The 15,506-nt window shown below is 44.1% G+C and overlaps 1 protein-coding gene across 3 annotated transcripts in view; it reads left to right on the forward strand.

Annotated features, from left to right (window-relative positions):
• bru3 (bruno 3) overlaps window positions 1-15,506 on the forward strand; it is a 253,996-nt gene that overhangs the window by 9,162 nt on the left and 229,328 nt on the right. The gene's annotated exons all lie outside the window — the stretch shown is intronic.

A 15,506-nucleotide genomic window follows, 5' to 3' on the forward strand; every position in this document is an offset into this window, starting at 1 on the left:
GACAAAATCTAGTCAAGATCGGTCAATGGAGTCTTTCAAGAACTCGTAGTTTCCCTCGGAGAGTAGATTCACAACTCTAATTCGTCTCCACAACTTAAATAAGATCAATTTCACAATTTCATGAATAATTGTAATTCATTCATCAAGTACGTCGTACACCGTTGGATTTTAATATCAAATGAGTGCGGCACTTGGAGGCATTAAGGTTTCAACCGCATTTATCATGCGAATAAATCTCTGCATATTCATTGATACAACATCCCCGGGTATGGAGTAGTTAGACACTAAATGGAATACATTGGAGTAGGTGGGGAATTGCCAGGTAGCCTTACCTTTACCTTTGATTTCACCTCGAAATCCTTCAAGTACGCATTGATGCGTATCACTAGGTGGAAATAATCTATTGATTGTCAATGTATGAGAATGGGGTAGTGATAGTGGTGGTATGGAATGTGGATTAGGGGAGACCAGGAGTTTGCGGTGATTGAGGCTGTGTCTGGGCTCAGCTGGCAGGCCAGCTTTGTCACAGCATTTCACTATCCTCGGTGTACGTGTAATCAGCCACCGATCAACCAGATACTACCGGCTCGTTGCACTTATTTTTTTTTCTCTCTCTCTCCCTCTCTCTCTCTCTCTCTTTCCCCCTCTCTCGGTGTATCGCCCTCATGAATAATAAAATGAAAAAAAAATTCGTGGCTAACACGAAAAAATTGTTAAATCAAAATCACATTTCCGGTGAGCTTTGGTAGTTTGACCGCAGGCGGTTGTAATCACTGAAGGGGGAGTAAAAATTTCGTGAGCTGGCACAAAGTGTGGTAAAGCCTCTACCACCTCGTTCCACAGTTTCTCATTCTCTTCCGTTTGGGACATGGTTGAAATTCCGTGTGCAGACTTTTCGTTGGCGAGTATAAGGGTGTTTGGAAGAGTAAGGGGTGTAGATGGGCGAGGGGAAGGAGTAAAACTAGGCAAAGACTTGGAACAAGGGCTTCACCATCGAATCCCTGTGACACGTGTCCCTGGCGCCTACCCAGAAATCCAAGCGGGTATTTTCAGGGGAAACCGATCGGTCTCGTTACTCAATCCCTCTTTCACATTCGTAAAAGTATACAACACCATCGGTGGGATTTTTATTAGTACGAGATCGTCTGGGAATTTATTTGAATTGTTTGAGATATTTCGAGATGGATTGTCAGATGGATTTTCAGATGGATTTTCAGATGGATTTTCAGATTGATTTTCTTTCTTATTTTTATATTAGGATCTCTTTTGAGTTACTCAATCTCATTTTCCAACCCCAGTCACATTGACCACGCGTATATGATTTTCTATAAATCACTATATACACACACGACTCATCTTGTTGAAACGACGGGTGTGGGGAAATAAAAGTCCATAAAAAGCTTGTGGCTTTCTCGAGAGAGGACGATAGAAGCGGGTAACAAAGAGGGAAAAGGAATTGGGAGGTTTGGCTAGGCCACTCTGGTCGACTATCGTTTCTCGATCGACCGTCTCCCAGTGATATATACCACCACCACTGTTCGCTGATTAATCGGCCAAATTAAACAACTTCTCCGTCTGGTGTATTATACAATGGAAATTACGCTAATTGAGACATCGTAAAAAGTCAAATGAACGAGGAGATAATAAATCATGATATCACAATGGAACAACAGCATGTTGAAACATCCACTTGTGTCAGATATTTAGATTAGCTCATTTTATAATTGCTGTATAACGGACATTCCATCCAACAACTGTTAATTTTTCGCGGCGAAACGGTGCACGGATAACGCGGATAGTTTTGCGAGCTTCTGGTGTGTCGGAATGAGGGGTGAAAATAAGAATGGTGGAAGGAGAAAGACATCAGTGAAAGACTGAGACACGCGAGCTTCGACCGGATATGCCAGTCGCAATTATTCGCCTCTTCCGGTAAACCCCCCTCTCCCTCTGGGTACACAGATTCACCCTCTGACCCCTCTCTCTGATTCCTCCTTTCCGGAGAACTCTATCGTCCACTGCAGCCGTCTCTGCCACTTCCTTTTACCACTTTTACATCCGGCAACACACCCACCATATTCCACGATATTCCACAATATTCCACAATATTTCGCGATATTCCACGGTATTCCACAATATTCTACAATATTTCGCGATATTCCACGATATTCCACGATATTCCACTATATTCCACCATGTCCTACTCTCAATGACTAAAATTACTCTCACTCTTTATCCTCACACTTTCTTCTGGTATTCCCTGGTCACTGGCCTTGGTGAAATTATTGTCCCCATTTCAACACCGTGAAACGAGGAATTTTAACGGATGACTCAACACGTCCGTAGTATTTTTTTATTCTCTTCATCTTCGCTTCGTTGTGAATATTCGTCAGCCTTGAAGTTTTGGAAAGCGCGTCGCAGTGCGGTCTCGTCAAGCAACTCCACGGTAAAATACCTATATAACAACCTCGAGATACACAAAATAACAGTGGGAGAAAGGGCGGTGCTGGATACACACGCAAGGGGGTCGAAAACGTTGGATGGATGTGGAGGAGATTCCACACGAGGCCAACAGAGAGAAGTCTATACTTATGCCTCCTACCTATTCCGTCAGGAATCCGTTGCAGTACTCCGATGGGGGGAGAAAAGCTTTTCTCGACTCCACTCGTAGCATTCGTCACCGAAGCAGCCGGTGGAGTCTCGCCGCCAACGAATCGCTGAGATTTGCCATCTACAATACCCCGAATTTGTCTCGGTTGATGATTTTTTTTTCTCTTCTCCATGCCAACCCTCTTTTCACGAGATTATTTATCCCCTCGGTGTTTCTCGAAAAATCGATATTAACTCGGTCGAGTTTATTTTACCAATTGGTGATGAAACCCGAGAGGTGACATTATTGCCCGGAGATGATATTGAACGTGTGTCGAGGTTGTTGAGTTTGGACAATGCTGACTCGTTCACGCTCCCCTGGGTTTCGTTTATGGTGATGTGGCCGGCACGTCTTCCAAGGATATCACTGAATGAGAGAGGCAGGAGTGGTAGTGAGTGAGAAGATGAGAAGGAGGTACATGGAGTGATACAAATAAAGGTGGCACATGGGGTGAGGGTTGGGCTGAGAAACCCGGAGAGAGCAAGGGAGTGCTCGGGTAAGCCCAAGCGAAAACGTTACCTATACTGTAGTAGGCCGTGGCTGTATTGATCAAGACGAAGCGGGACGAAGCCTCCTTCGGAGCCTCTATTTCCGTTGTTGCCCCTATTCCTCGTCTCGCGCCTACGAGGAAGCCCAATCCTCTGTCTTATTCGCTCCACTTGCCTCTTAACAGTCTGTCCTCTATCCGCGTGTCTTTCGGCCTTCAGTCGCTTCTTCCTCTCTCCCTCCCTCCCTCTCTCTCTCTCTCGCTCTTTCTCCCTCTCCCTCTCTATTATTCCCTACCTCAAAAACCTTCTCCCTTGTGCTGTGAGAGCACAACCACCCCTGCGGGAATCGGCGGAAGCCGCGTTGAGTTCTTGGGATCCACTCATTTTCGGAAACCATCCCCACGGCGCTTTGGCACAGAGATAAATTACAGGGGTAGTCTCTCTTTCACCTTTCCCTCTTACTCTCTTACCGCGCATCTTCTTGTACAATCTTGAAAATTTAACAGGAAGCATCGGCTCTCAGTGCTCCTCATCTTCACCCGATTGCCTAATTCTCAAGGATTCGTCTTCCACACTCGAATGAGTCACAACATCTCCGGCTCATTGACTTATCGATTCCATTAATTTCGCATATCCAACATGAACTCGTGAATATCAACGGAATAGTCTCTCCATTTAAATCGATTTCACAAATTTCCAGTGATCCACTTTCGGGATTTTCCCCTCGGGATATTCCTGTCTGACTGTACATGGCTGCGCTCCACTAGGTTTTATCTCATTCCTCATGTAATAGACTTGGCAATTGTCTTCTACGAATGATCCCTCCCATGTTAACTCAATAATCGAGTACTCGTAAAAATAATTTTAAACAATGGTATTGAAATTCAATGAAGAAGAGCTGAGCTAGAGGGAGAAGGGGGAGAAAAAAAAAGAAAAAAAAATGGCGGGAGCTAATATACGCCGAGTGTACGGAATACGGTGTGTAGGTAGGGCCTGGTACTGGTGGCTTTCACAGGATGGTGAGAAGGAGAGTGGGGTAGACTATTTTACGCTCAGATGCTCCGTCGTATCTCATTTTTCCGCGGAGTCTCCTTTGCTCTCCATTGCGGTGACTTTGTCGTGACCACGAGGTTTCCAACTGTTATTATATATATTGCAAGTTCTCCTACTACTACCCTGGTACATTTATATTTTCTCTTTAACCCCGTGACAGTCATAAATTTTCACTTATTTTGTTATCACAATGCCGACATCAAAATATATTTCCATCAGGTGGTGGTATCATGATTGTTGGTGGTATAAATTTTCACGTGAGATGACGAAAATCGTAGGGCTGTGATAGCCCTCGGTTAACATCACGTTTCGCTGTATTCACGCAGCTAATTATCTCGCACATAGAGTAACATGCAGGTATAGGGGCTTGTCGAAACGCTTAATGACGATCTATCGTGGCTGTTAATTTTCCTGGAGGGGTGATGGGGTGGGAAGGGGCAGAGGCTAAGTGTATGTGGTAGCTGGGGGGATGACGTCACTGGCGTGTCGCTACCCTCGGCTACATCACCTTAGCTTCCCCCTCGTGTAGCTGAAGCTTGCTTAGGTCATACATGGCTACATCCAAGGGTGTTTGCCTTACTCGGTGCTATACTACTAAGCTACCTACGGCTGTTGGGTTAGGCTAGTTACTCAACGAGGTTAGGTTGGGTTTAGCGACTTAGCAATACTAACCACCCTCAGGTGGCCTATTCTCGACGCATGGGAAACGTCTTTCGTAAACGCAACCTAATCCGCGAAAGAACGAATGATTCGTTGATCATTTTTGTTTGGAGATTTTTAATTCGCGAGGAAAAATCTGTCTAACGAACCAGGATTCTCAAGGGAATACCAAATATTCATTCATGGATTACATTTCCAAGTGTCGAGAATAGGCCCCACACCAAGAATCTCTGACATACGCGTCACCCAACAAAATCCACAAATTCTTGAGCTCTTCACTGTAGATCTTTAATCCAAACTCGTAAATAGTTCAGCAAGAATTTCTCAATGAAAAACTTTAGCCAACCTCAAATATTTCAATTTACATTGAACCGAAAGGGATAGGTGGAGAGGGAGAGGGGGGGAGAGAAAGAGAGAGAGAGAGAGAGAGAGGAAGGTGGAAAAAAAAGAACGAATCTAGCTACTCGCATTTCACAGAAGAACGACCATAATTTGTTTGCGGTAGTACGAGGAGCTGCCATTTTACCGACATTTCGGGATTTCAAATATCAGTTGAAGATGGAGAGACATCTTAAAATAAATAAGGTACAGGTACCGGGAAACTGGCTGTAGCGAATAGAAACCAGCCCGATTGAGAGGAGTTTATCCACCTCATCCCTTGGAGAAAATAGTTGAGTATTTGCCAGTGAGGGCGGAGTGTATCCCAAGGATTGAATTTCAGAGGGATGAGAAGGACGAAAATAGCCAGTTCACCGGTACCTCCTTTATTCTGTTTCCATTTATTTTTTTCGGTTTTATTCAATGTCCTCCCGTTCCCATTTAAACTCATCCGGCCTACGTGTTTGCAATTAAAAAGCCATCTTGAATGAGTTTATGCAAAGTACAAGCTGTACGTTTTTACCGAGGAAATTTTCTTGGCACGTTTTATCGAATCGGTTTGGCTGATTGAGTTAGTCGTTTTCCTCGCTTGCAAATTCGGTGCAGGACGCCCCGGTGAAGAGGAAAGAGTTGGTGGGAAAAAGGGGGTGAAGGTGGGTTAGGAGTAGGCTGATGGGGCTCATTTGAATTGGGAATTAGACCGGGAATTGGTGGCAGGCCAGGAAGTGAGCGTACCCAACAAGGATACTAACCCTTAAGCTTTTCCTCTCTCAAATGCACACCAGTGTCTTCACCGTTTGATGCAAGAAAAATGTTTTTCACTTTGGGAAAAGCGGATGGAGGGAATCATTCATAGCCAAACTCGAGACCAAGATGAATGATAAGAAACTCCATTTTCCATGCATGAATATCCACATGCCTCCGCATGATGGATAACTCATGATAATAGTCAGAAGTGCCTTCCAATCCGATTGTAATAAATAATAATAAATTTCAAATGTAACGATGGCGTGATTCGATGAATACCGAGATATTCACAACGATAATATTGTCATTCGTGCATGGGTAATGCGATTCTTCGAGGGGATAAAGAGAAAAAGAAGAAGAAGTGCAAGAGGATAGAGAGTATTGAATGGAGTTCGGTGGGGTTTGGATGGGCAAGGAATGCAAGCAGATCGAGACTATCGATAGGTTTCTTGAAAACATGGGTTTAAGAGTGGTACGAGATGGGTAAATGTCCGTGAATCGTATATTTCACTGAGTCAAACCTCGCAGGTGATTTTTCGTTTTAATCAAGATCTCTCTCATTAATTTATACTCAACGGTAACTGCGATCGAATCAACGTAGACTACCGGGTATTATTCTCTTTATTATTTTCTCTCGATAAAACTTGTGACTCTTGTATTATAAATATTTTCCTATAGAATGGTAACGCTTGAAAGTTTCATTACATGGCTATTGGGTCCACCTGGTATCCCCGAGTACTCCTCGATGGAAATGTTGCCAGGCGTTTTCTTCTGGAATAGCGTTCACCTCACAATTTATCCAGGGGGCTAGCCACTTTGATACTCTCTTTCTCCCGCTCCTTTCACTCCTTTCGCTCCTTTCCCGAGGTAATAACTTTGAATCGTCTCGAGGGCCGCACTACCATGGAAGTGAGAGCATCGTGTGCTGCACACTCCATTCCGTATCCTGAGGAGGGACAGGGAAGGGGTATGGCATGGTGAAACACGCCTGGGGAGGTGAAAAAGGCCTTGGGGATGCTCGAGTAAAATTCGTAAAGAAAAGCAACGTGTGTAACGTCGATAAAAATGTCTGACTGGACGCGACCGAGTGCTCAATTCACCCGTTGCGACATTGCAGATGTGTCTTCTCCATGTAGAAAAAGGGGAATTGTAAAAATCGTTGGATAGTCTTGGAAGAGTCTGAAATCTCCATTCATTCGCATCGCCTGGTTTGATTTGAGACACTGCTGAACATTTCTCCACTTTCCTTCCTCTCCGCTCGGCCGCTAGATCCGTTTGAATTTCCGGCATAAATTTGTTTGCCGGCAAAGTTTCACCTCAATACATCAACCGCGCGATCTAAATGGCGGTAGAAAAAGGAAACGGAAGGGGGTGAGAGAAGTGAGGGCTCGAGTTATTCGCTCTGTATACTGTGAAAACGCACTGTTGCACTGCCAGTTGGAATTCTCACCGATTCACCTCTTGGTAACGCTCATAACTTGCTCAATTTATAAATGCAGATGAATCAAGTGGAGTGTCCCCCTTTCAATCAGACCCTCAAATATCGCTGTCGCTCATACACAGTAAAAATTCATTCGATGAAGGGGGAAAAATGTCTTGGAAAATCTATTGCCCTCTGGCGACTTGTACAAGTTGTTGGATTACATCGGGAACGAACACCAACCCCATAACGATCTTCTCGAAATGTCACAGGAAGAGAGATTGATCCATTCCCACCCCGTCTTAACTACCCTCCAATGTATATCACTATAGTTTGGTATTTCAATAAAGGCTAGGGGTTTTGGTCGAAATGGTTTACGATCCACATCGGGTTTATAGTGAGTGCACCAATAGTCTAATTAGGGGTTACTCCATGAAATTCCACAGGGGTGGCCTACATAGTGTCAGTAGTGCAGGAGAACCTCTCAAAAATTCCCGGGAATTAGTGATAAAATTTCAAGGTCTGATAAAATACATCGTGTTGAAGAGTGAAGGAGAATATCGGGATGTTGAGAACGGAGGGACAAATAAAATAGAAATGGATGGGGTATACTCAGTGCGTACGTTTGGCAACACTGTTTGAATTTTTACCCGGTATATAACAACATGGAGAGGTTTTTGGCTGGCAGCTGTGGACTCGGACTAGAAAGACGAGTGGGGAAAAAAAGAGGGATAGAAAAGTTGAAGGGCAAATACAAGCGTGAGGTGTGGACGGGAGGGTAGAGGGGGTGGAAAAGGAGCTTAAAAAAAAAAAGGAGAATTTCCCCAGTCACCATATAACGCAGGAGTAGGGACCTGGGTTCGTTGTACTGTTGGCGTTACGTCCGTCAACACCTCACCATCCCTTTTCCCGAGCCCATTCGAACTATAAAACACACGTGACACCCTTCCTCTACCATCCACCATACCATCGCAACCAAGCCCATTTGACGGGTACCAACACAGACACAGGTCCACCCACACATACATTTGGAAACCCTCGGCAAGACCAAAACTCAATTCCCGGTGCCTCCCCTCTTTCTAGTTTTATCTTTTTTTCTTTCTCTCTTTACTTTTTTCATTTCACTTTTGCTTTTATTTTGCATTATATTTTTTAGTCGCACTTTTTCTCTTCTGCCTCTCGGTTCTTCGGTTCTTCGCCGCTCAAGGACATCCGCTTCGTCGAATGAGGGATTGAGGGAGAATTGGGGAATTGATGGAACGCGTACGAAGAAATCATAAATTATGAATTGCTGGCTAGACCGGGTGTCGTTGGGGATTTCAATTGTAGATGAATTTATTAATTTTGTGGGGAAGTGGTTAAATGAACGTTCAAGTACTTGATTAGTCTCAAGTGTTTCAACGGCATGGAGAAATTTTAATATTTTAAGGTGTTCCGAAAACGGCATGTCTGCGTTGTATACAAAAGCCTAGGCTCGACCGTATAAATGATGGGTTTATGGTAATGCTAGGTTGCCAGAGCCAACATATACCTTGTACCAGAAGAGAAAGAGAGAATGAATAGGAATAGTCAGGTATATAGTATATTCACTCCCGGCGCCGGTTAGACAAGTGGGAGTGCAAAATGGAGGGTGCCTTGTATTTTGAGCATATACCCAAAATTTGCGCTACGGTAAATCTCCATGTCGGTACGTATTTGTCGTATAATTCTCGTATTTTTCCTTGTCACGGGGTGAGTGCAAAGTCAAATAGTGGAATATCGAATTTTCGCGGTTGTACCGGGATTATTAGGGCTCAGGTGGTTGTTGTGGAAACTGAAATTCATGAACAAAATTCGTGATCAAACAAGACCGATAACTTACGTAAATGAACTATAGCGTTACATCGGTGAGGTATTCGCGAAAATTTATCAAGTTCATATAGGTCTGATTGATGCAGAAAAGCTGGGATTCATCTTCTCGAGGGGTCGTAATGAAAAACCCTCGGAACGAGGGGTGCTATGAGACTCGAATGGCACTCGACCATCGTATAACTGGTGGCTTTCAATTAATTCTTCACCCAGGGTGAATTGAATTGGCGATGTTAAGTGACGTAGACTATCGACTTTGAGAATATCGGGCGGGGAGTGTGCAGTGCATATTCTATCAGTTGAGCATTAAAAGTACATGGTGTATGTGTAGATGCAGGATAATCTAGGCAAGTTGGTAGAGGCGACTTTAGACTGCTAACCCATCCAAGATTAACACCCATGCGAGTCCCCTACACGTAACTCGTGGTGAAAGGCGTTCACCAAGTGCAAGTTTCTCTCTCCTCTCTCTCTCCCTCTGTGGATTTTCACCCACTCTGAGCTCTAACAACCTTCCCGTACTTCATACCAAAGTTGCCACGTTATTAATGTAACGGGTGTCATGAAAAGTCAACTTGAAGTCCTTCCAGTCGTTCTAGTCCTTCCAGTTCTACCAGTCATTCCAGTCGTTTCAGTCTTCATTTGATTTTCTTATGAAAGGTGACGACAATAATTTGATAGAAATAATTTTCAAAAAAATAATGTGGATGGAAAAAAAATTTTGCCATTTTTCTTCACTCCGGAAGAAAGCATCACGTAATTCAGGGGTTGGTCGACGAACCACCCTGAGGGATTAGAGTTTGGACTCTGGCAAAAGTCCCTGAATCTTTGGCGGAGGCACACTGGGTGGCTCAGGCTTTCCTGAGAGTGAGTGAGAGTCACCTCTTCATTCTCTCTACTCAACCAGCGCCGCAAAAGTTAGATTTATGCCTTGGACCCCTTGGAATTACCGAATCGAGAATTTATGCGACTTTCTTTTCAACCATCAGAGTGAGGGTGAAATGAGGGTAGGGGTAACGGCACGCGCTTCGTCTCTTCGCTTTGACTTCTTCTTTTCTATTTTCGAGGCGTCCAGGACAGAAGTAGTATAGGAGACCGATTATTGGACGAGGAAATACGTCGTGGATGAAATAGTGGAAAGAGAAAAAAATTCAACCAATTGCTTTTCTTTTTTTTTTCGCACAAATATTGCCGATAATCCACTAGCACTAGCACTTTTCGCCTCCTCACCGTCTCCCATATCCCCACAAGAAGACGAATAATGTCCATTAGCGCTTTCCCCCCTCCACTGTTCTTTCTCTATTCGCGTATAAATTTCTCAATCCCGGGGTAAGAGCATACCGATGGAAACATAAAAGTCACATTATCCGGTTGGCAGAGTGTTCGGTCAGCCGAAGGGGTTGAATTCTCGCTCAGTCATCATTCCTTCTATTAGATTGTCATTTATTCTAGGCATTTCTCACACTATATACGTTCTGAAAATAGCACGTGATGTGCGATATTCATGGATAGGATGGAAATAAGAGGATGGAAAAAGGTGGATAAAAGGAGTGGGAGTATCTCATCAATAAATTCACATACCACGAACTAATAACCGCAGTACTGGCCGGTTGAGCATTGGGTTGGTAACAGACGGGGCCAGGAATGTATTCAACCAGAAAGCCAGATACCAAAGTGGCAGATGCAGTGGAGAGGCCCATACCGTAGTGCACACCATGTCATCGATCTTCTCGTTTAGAGAATCAGCATTGGACCTATACCCCAGTACTCCATCCCAGTCTATAACATTTCACTGCAAGTTCATTTGGCTCCATCGTGTGACGCACATTGAACACACTGCGGTTGACTGGTCTTTTATGCATTTGCATCTTCCTTGCACCAGGGCATTACTCACAGTAAACTGAGCCTTTGTCATACGCATTACTCTTCCATCCGTCTCAATGTTCCATTGTATGAGCTAGATAACACCATGGCGTATGCCACTGTTAACGAGTCACGTTGGTATTACTTTTCATTAATCTAATCACCTTTCAATTTATCCACATAAAATGAGGAGATGGGGGACAATTATTCGTAATTATCGTAATTGTAGGGGAAAATACAGCGTCAATGCCATCGAGTGGTTTACGAGGTTAACAGCATTGCGGACTATAGGAAAAAAAATGGATGAAAAAAAGACTATGGATTTGCGATTGCGATCTCACCCTCAATTAGTGGTGATTTACATTTTTTAAAATAAATTTTTCATGAGGTTTTCCATGTACCGATCTTTCCACTAACATAACGCCCAGTGTTTTTTGCACGAAACAACATATTCAATTGTCTCGTGCAATTACCATCAATTGTCAGTGTCTCGGACAGTCTGAGCTCTATTGATTTTTTCAACTAGATAGGCCAGGGAGAATTTTACCGTTCATTCGTGTCATAAATTCATCAATCGTGGTATGTGAAATATAAACTCGACGATAAACTGATGGTTCAATTTTTGTCGCATCGAGTGATGGGACAAATCCATTTCAATTCTAGACACATAACAATTGGACAACTTTAACCGAGAGACATGCCACATTATTCCAAGAAGACCTCCGTGTCTATCCTCGATACTAGGCTCAATTCGACAGTATGTCCTTTCAGTTGGCTTCTGAGTATTCTCGATATACACAAGTTTCGATTGCCAGGGGTTGGCTTCGAGAGAGATGGAATAAAAGAAGAGAAGGAGGGGGGGGAGAAAAAAAAAAGAACGAAGCCGAAGAAAGAGGACGTGGAATATAAGAGTACACGAACTTGTTGCTGTTGGAAGAGGCGGGCGGGCCGCGAACGATAGCAAAGGAATTCGATGGTTTATTGGCTTTTCTCGGACGTGGGTGAACAACGGGGGCGCGGACGCGGTCTTCTCCTATACAGGGTTACCCATCAGACCAACCACTCCAAGACCAACACAGTGCCGTCATGTCGGCTTGTTTACGGCACTGCCGATATCCTGGCCATCTGCTCAAAAACGACTTGTTTTAAATTTCAACTCTACTCCAACGCACCTGATACACTCTTTTTTCACATCCTCGGATTCTCTTATTCTCTTCAATTTTTTTCCCCTCTCACTACCCGCATATTCTTTTATTCATGTTTTTCCATCGTACGTTTTTACGTAACCCCCTGGAAAATGTATATTCTGGAGTCTTGAGGGAGGGAGTATTTTATCTACGGTTGAATAGCTTTGTTAAACTCATAAGTCTGCAAGTAAGGAAGGAAGGAAGGAAGAACAGAAGCCCATATGAGGTATACAGTTGCTTGAATTTCTCATTTTTTTCCTTCTTCCCTTCTTTTTTCTTTCTTTTGGTAGGGGGGGGGGGCGAAGTGGAAAGAGGGAAACAAAGGGACGCCCTCTGAAAACGATGAGCGTCACGTGGAAAGGAGCTAACACACTCGGGAGTATCCGTACTCCTCACAATGCGGCACGTTTAGGGTTGCAAGGGCTCCTTGACGTGTTGCCAAGCATCATCCCTCGTGGATAACAGAGGTTTCTCTCTTCCGCACATTTCCCCAATTTCTCTTTTTTATCCCCTTCCTCTCTCTTTCTCTCTCTCTCTCTCTGTTTCTCTCAACGCCTCTCTCCTCTTTTGTCGATTCCGAGGGGATGAAGATCGGCGACAGTGCTCTTTCTGAGGTATGACACAAAGCTCGGTGTAAAAAAGCAAAAGAAAAAGAGAAAAATGGTGAAAAGAAGGGACCGAGGGGGATGAGAAAAAAATGGAAGACGAAGAAATGTCAAGGAGTGCGGGCTCCGGTGAGGCCGAAGACTTCTACGACGACGTCAAGGCGTTTGATCCGCTAGCCTGACGATTGAAAAGGTGCCAATGAAATGACGACGAAAAAGCCACCACCGGTGCCCTCTCTCCTCTTCTTCATTTTCCTCACAGCCGTTTTCTCTCTTATATTCTCAGACGCCAAGATATTGGAGAGCTTATTCGTGTCACTGCTCTTGGAGAATCCTTGGGTGGGAATATTTTCATTGAAAGGAACATGGAAATTCGGTGAAGAAGGAGGTGAGGAACGAAAAATTGAAGGAGAAAATAAAAATAGAGAAGAGAAAAGGGTAAAAAATTGAAAATATATTGAGACTGGAGACAGTTGAAAATGAAAATGATACAATTGCACCTGTAGAAAAAGAGGAAAATGGAAAATGGTGGAGGACTGTTCATTGGGGGGCAACATTATATAGTATTGGGGGATAAAAGTGAGGGGGAAAAGGAATTGGATTGAGAATGAGAGAGGGTGGAGGACAGATGTAGCCAGTGTGCTGGAGTCAACGCTGTGGGGTTGTTACATTTGCCGAGGCTAGTCACGTATTACTGGAAAAGAACGGGGTATAAGAGTGAGCAAAGGGGGTTGAAGAGGAGAGGGATGGTATAGGCTCACCACACCCCTAGATATATAGAGATGGGCTTTGGCAATGATCGCCACCCGGTGACTCTGTGCCAGCCATTAACGGACACATGTCTCTATCCAGACTTTTCCGGCAGATCGGCTGGAGATTTATCGTGTTCAACCGAAAAAAGCTAACCCAAGATACGATTCTCGAATTATCGACTTTTGGCAAACCCCCGACCGGGCAAAAAAGAAGGAGAACAAAAAAAATAAAGGAAGAAAAATATATATAGACTGGAGTAAAAAAATCTCCTTGACCACGTTTCTGATTCCAATTCCCTTTTGTTTCTCTTCCATTGTTCAGCATTTTTTTTTTTTCAACCCCCACAGTAATTCCAACCGAAATGATTGGTAGAGGAATAAAAGCGGTAAATCGTCAGGACGATGGTACCAACTCCCTCTAGTAGCACCCCTCCTGGATTATCTTTAACGGGCATTAAACGACCCTCTAAAGTTTCGAGTATCGGAGACGTCAGCGTCTGGTTTGTTTCACCTTTGTCTGCCTACCTCTGCTCTCTCAGCTCACCTAGACCTAGACCTTTATAAGGATAATGCATCACATCGGGTGTGTGGGGTAGAAAAAATTAATTGAACAATGAGAAAATAGAGAGAATAGAGACAATAGAGGGGGATGAAGAGTGTCGTGTGCGGTGTAACGGAAATGCAACGTGGTAATGCATAGTCGTTGGGTTATTGCCCTGACTAAGAAATTCGTCTTCTCGAGGCACATACACTGTCCAATGTTGAATATAGTCCTGGTTTTGTAGCTCTGCCAACATCCCACAGTTGGTCCGCTGGCACCCCCCACGGTTTACCAGTTATTTACACCCTCCCTTTTCACCAGTACCTCTTACTCTCTGTTTCCTTTCTACTCCACGAGACATGATCTAGACCGGATAAATTGTCAGTGTGATAAAAAATATTTATTACTCACTCTCGTGACTCCTCCACCTCTCAACTCTCTCGATCGCACCTTCTCTTCATTGTTTTTTTTTTTTTGCCACTTGAATTTTTTCCCCTCAATGTCCGATAGACTCCTAGTAGTTGACCCGGTGCATCAATTACTTCACCTCGTCCTCAAGCCCGTGTAACCCCCCGATAAATCGAACACATACGCGTTGGCCGTGGGATTCGCCAACCGATTCTATTGCATCCAAAACCGATTGTTATGCAAAATCGGTTGGAGCTTATGCTTGATGTAGAGCAATTCAGCAGTCGGTTGGACACAATGGAGAGGATCCCTCCCCCGTGTGGAGGATCGGAGGAAATGTGGGTGGTGGGAGGTGGGTGGTGGGTGGTGGGTGGTGCATGGGAAAACAAAATATGCAAATTTCAAACTGCTCGTCGAGTACTCGCCGACAAAAACAATAAACGGGAACGATGGCATGTGTTCAAACGTCGATGGGCTCATAAAAATATGTTGCCCACAGATCGGGCCTGTGGCAGCTACACAGCGAAAATGTTGGAAGGCAAATAGTGGCATTATTTAGCGTAGTGAACTGCCTGCTACCTACATATTTCACCAGTACTCAATCACAATGATGGTATATATAGTGGAGTGACGTTAAAATTTGAGTTTTGATAAATATCCAGGACTATTGCCAGTCGGTGATATATTTTCTCAAGGCATTTTCCGTGCCGATATCGTTCTAACCTCCGACGTGTTGCAGCTTGGAGAGCATTTGCTCGCCGTCTGTGGTAAATATGAGCGGTACTTCGTTTGGACAGAGAGCGATAGCACCCGACAACTTATTCGCCAGGGGTTGTTGTGGCTGGCACGCCATAGTTTTCCGTTTCCCCTTATAACGTCAAGCGAGAAAATACAGGATAGGAGAGGGGGAGT

The sequence above is a fragment of the Fopius arisanus genome, unplaced genomic scaffold, assembly GCF_000806365.1.
Source record: "Fopius arisanus strain USDA-PBARC FA_bdor unplaced genomic scaffold, ASM80636v1 scaffold00004, whole genome shotgun sequence".
In the NCBI taxonomy this organism is placed as follows: domain Eukaryota; kingdom Metazoa; phylum Arthropoda; class Insecta; order Hymenoptera; family Braconidae; genus Fopius; species Fopius arisanus.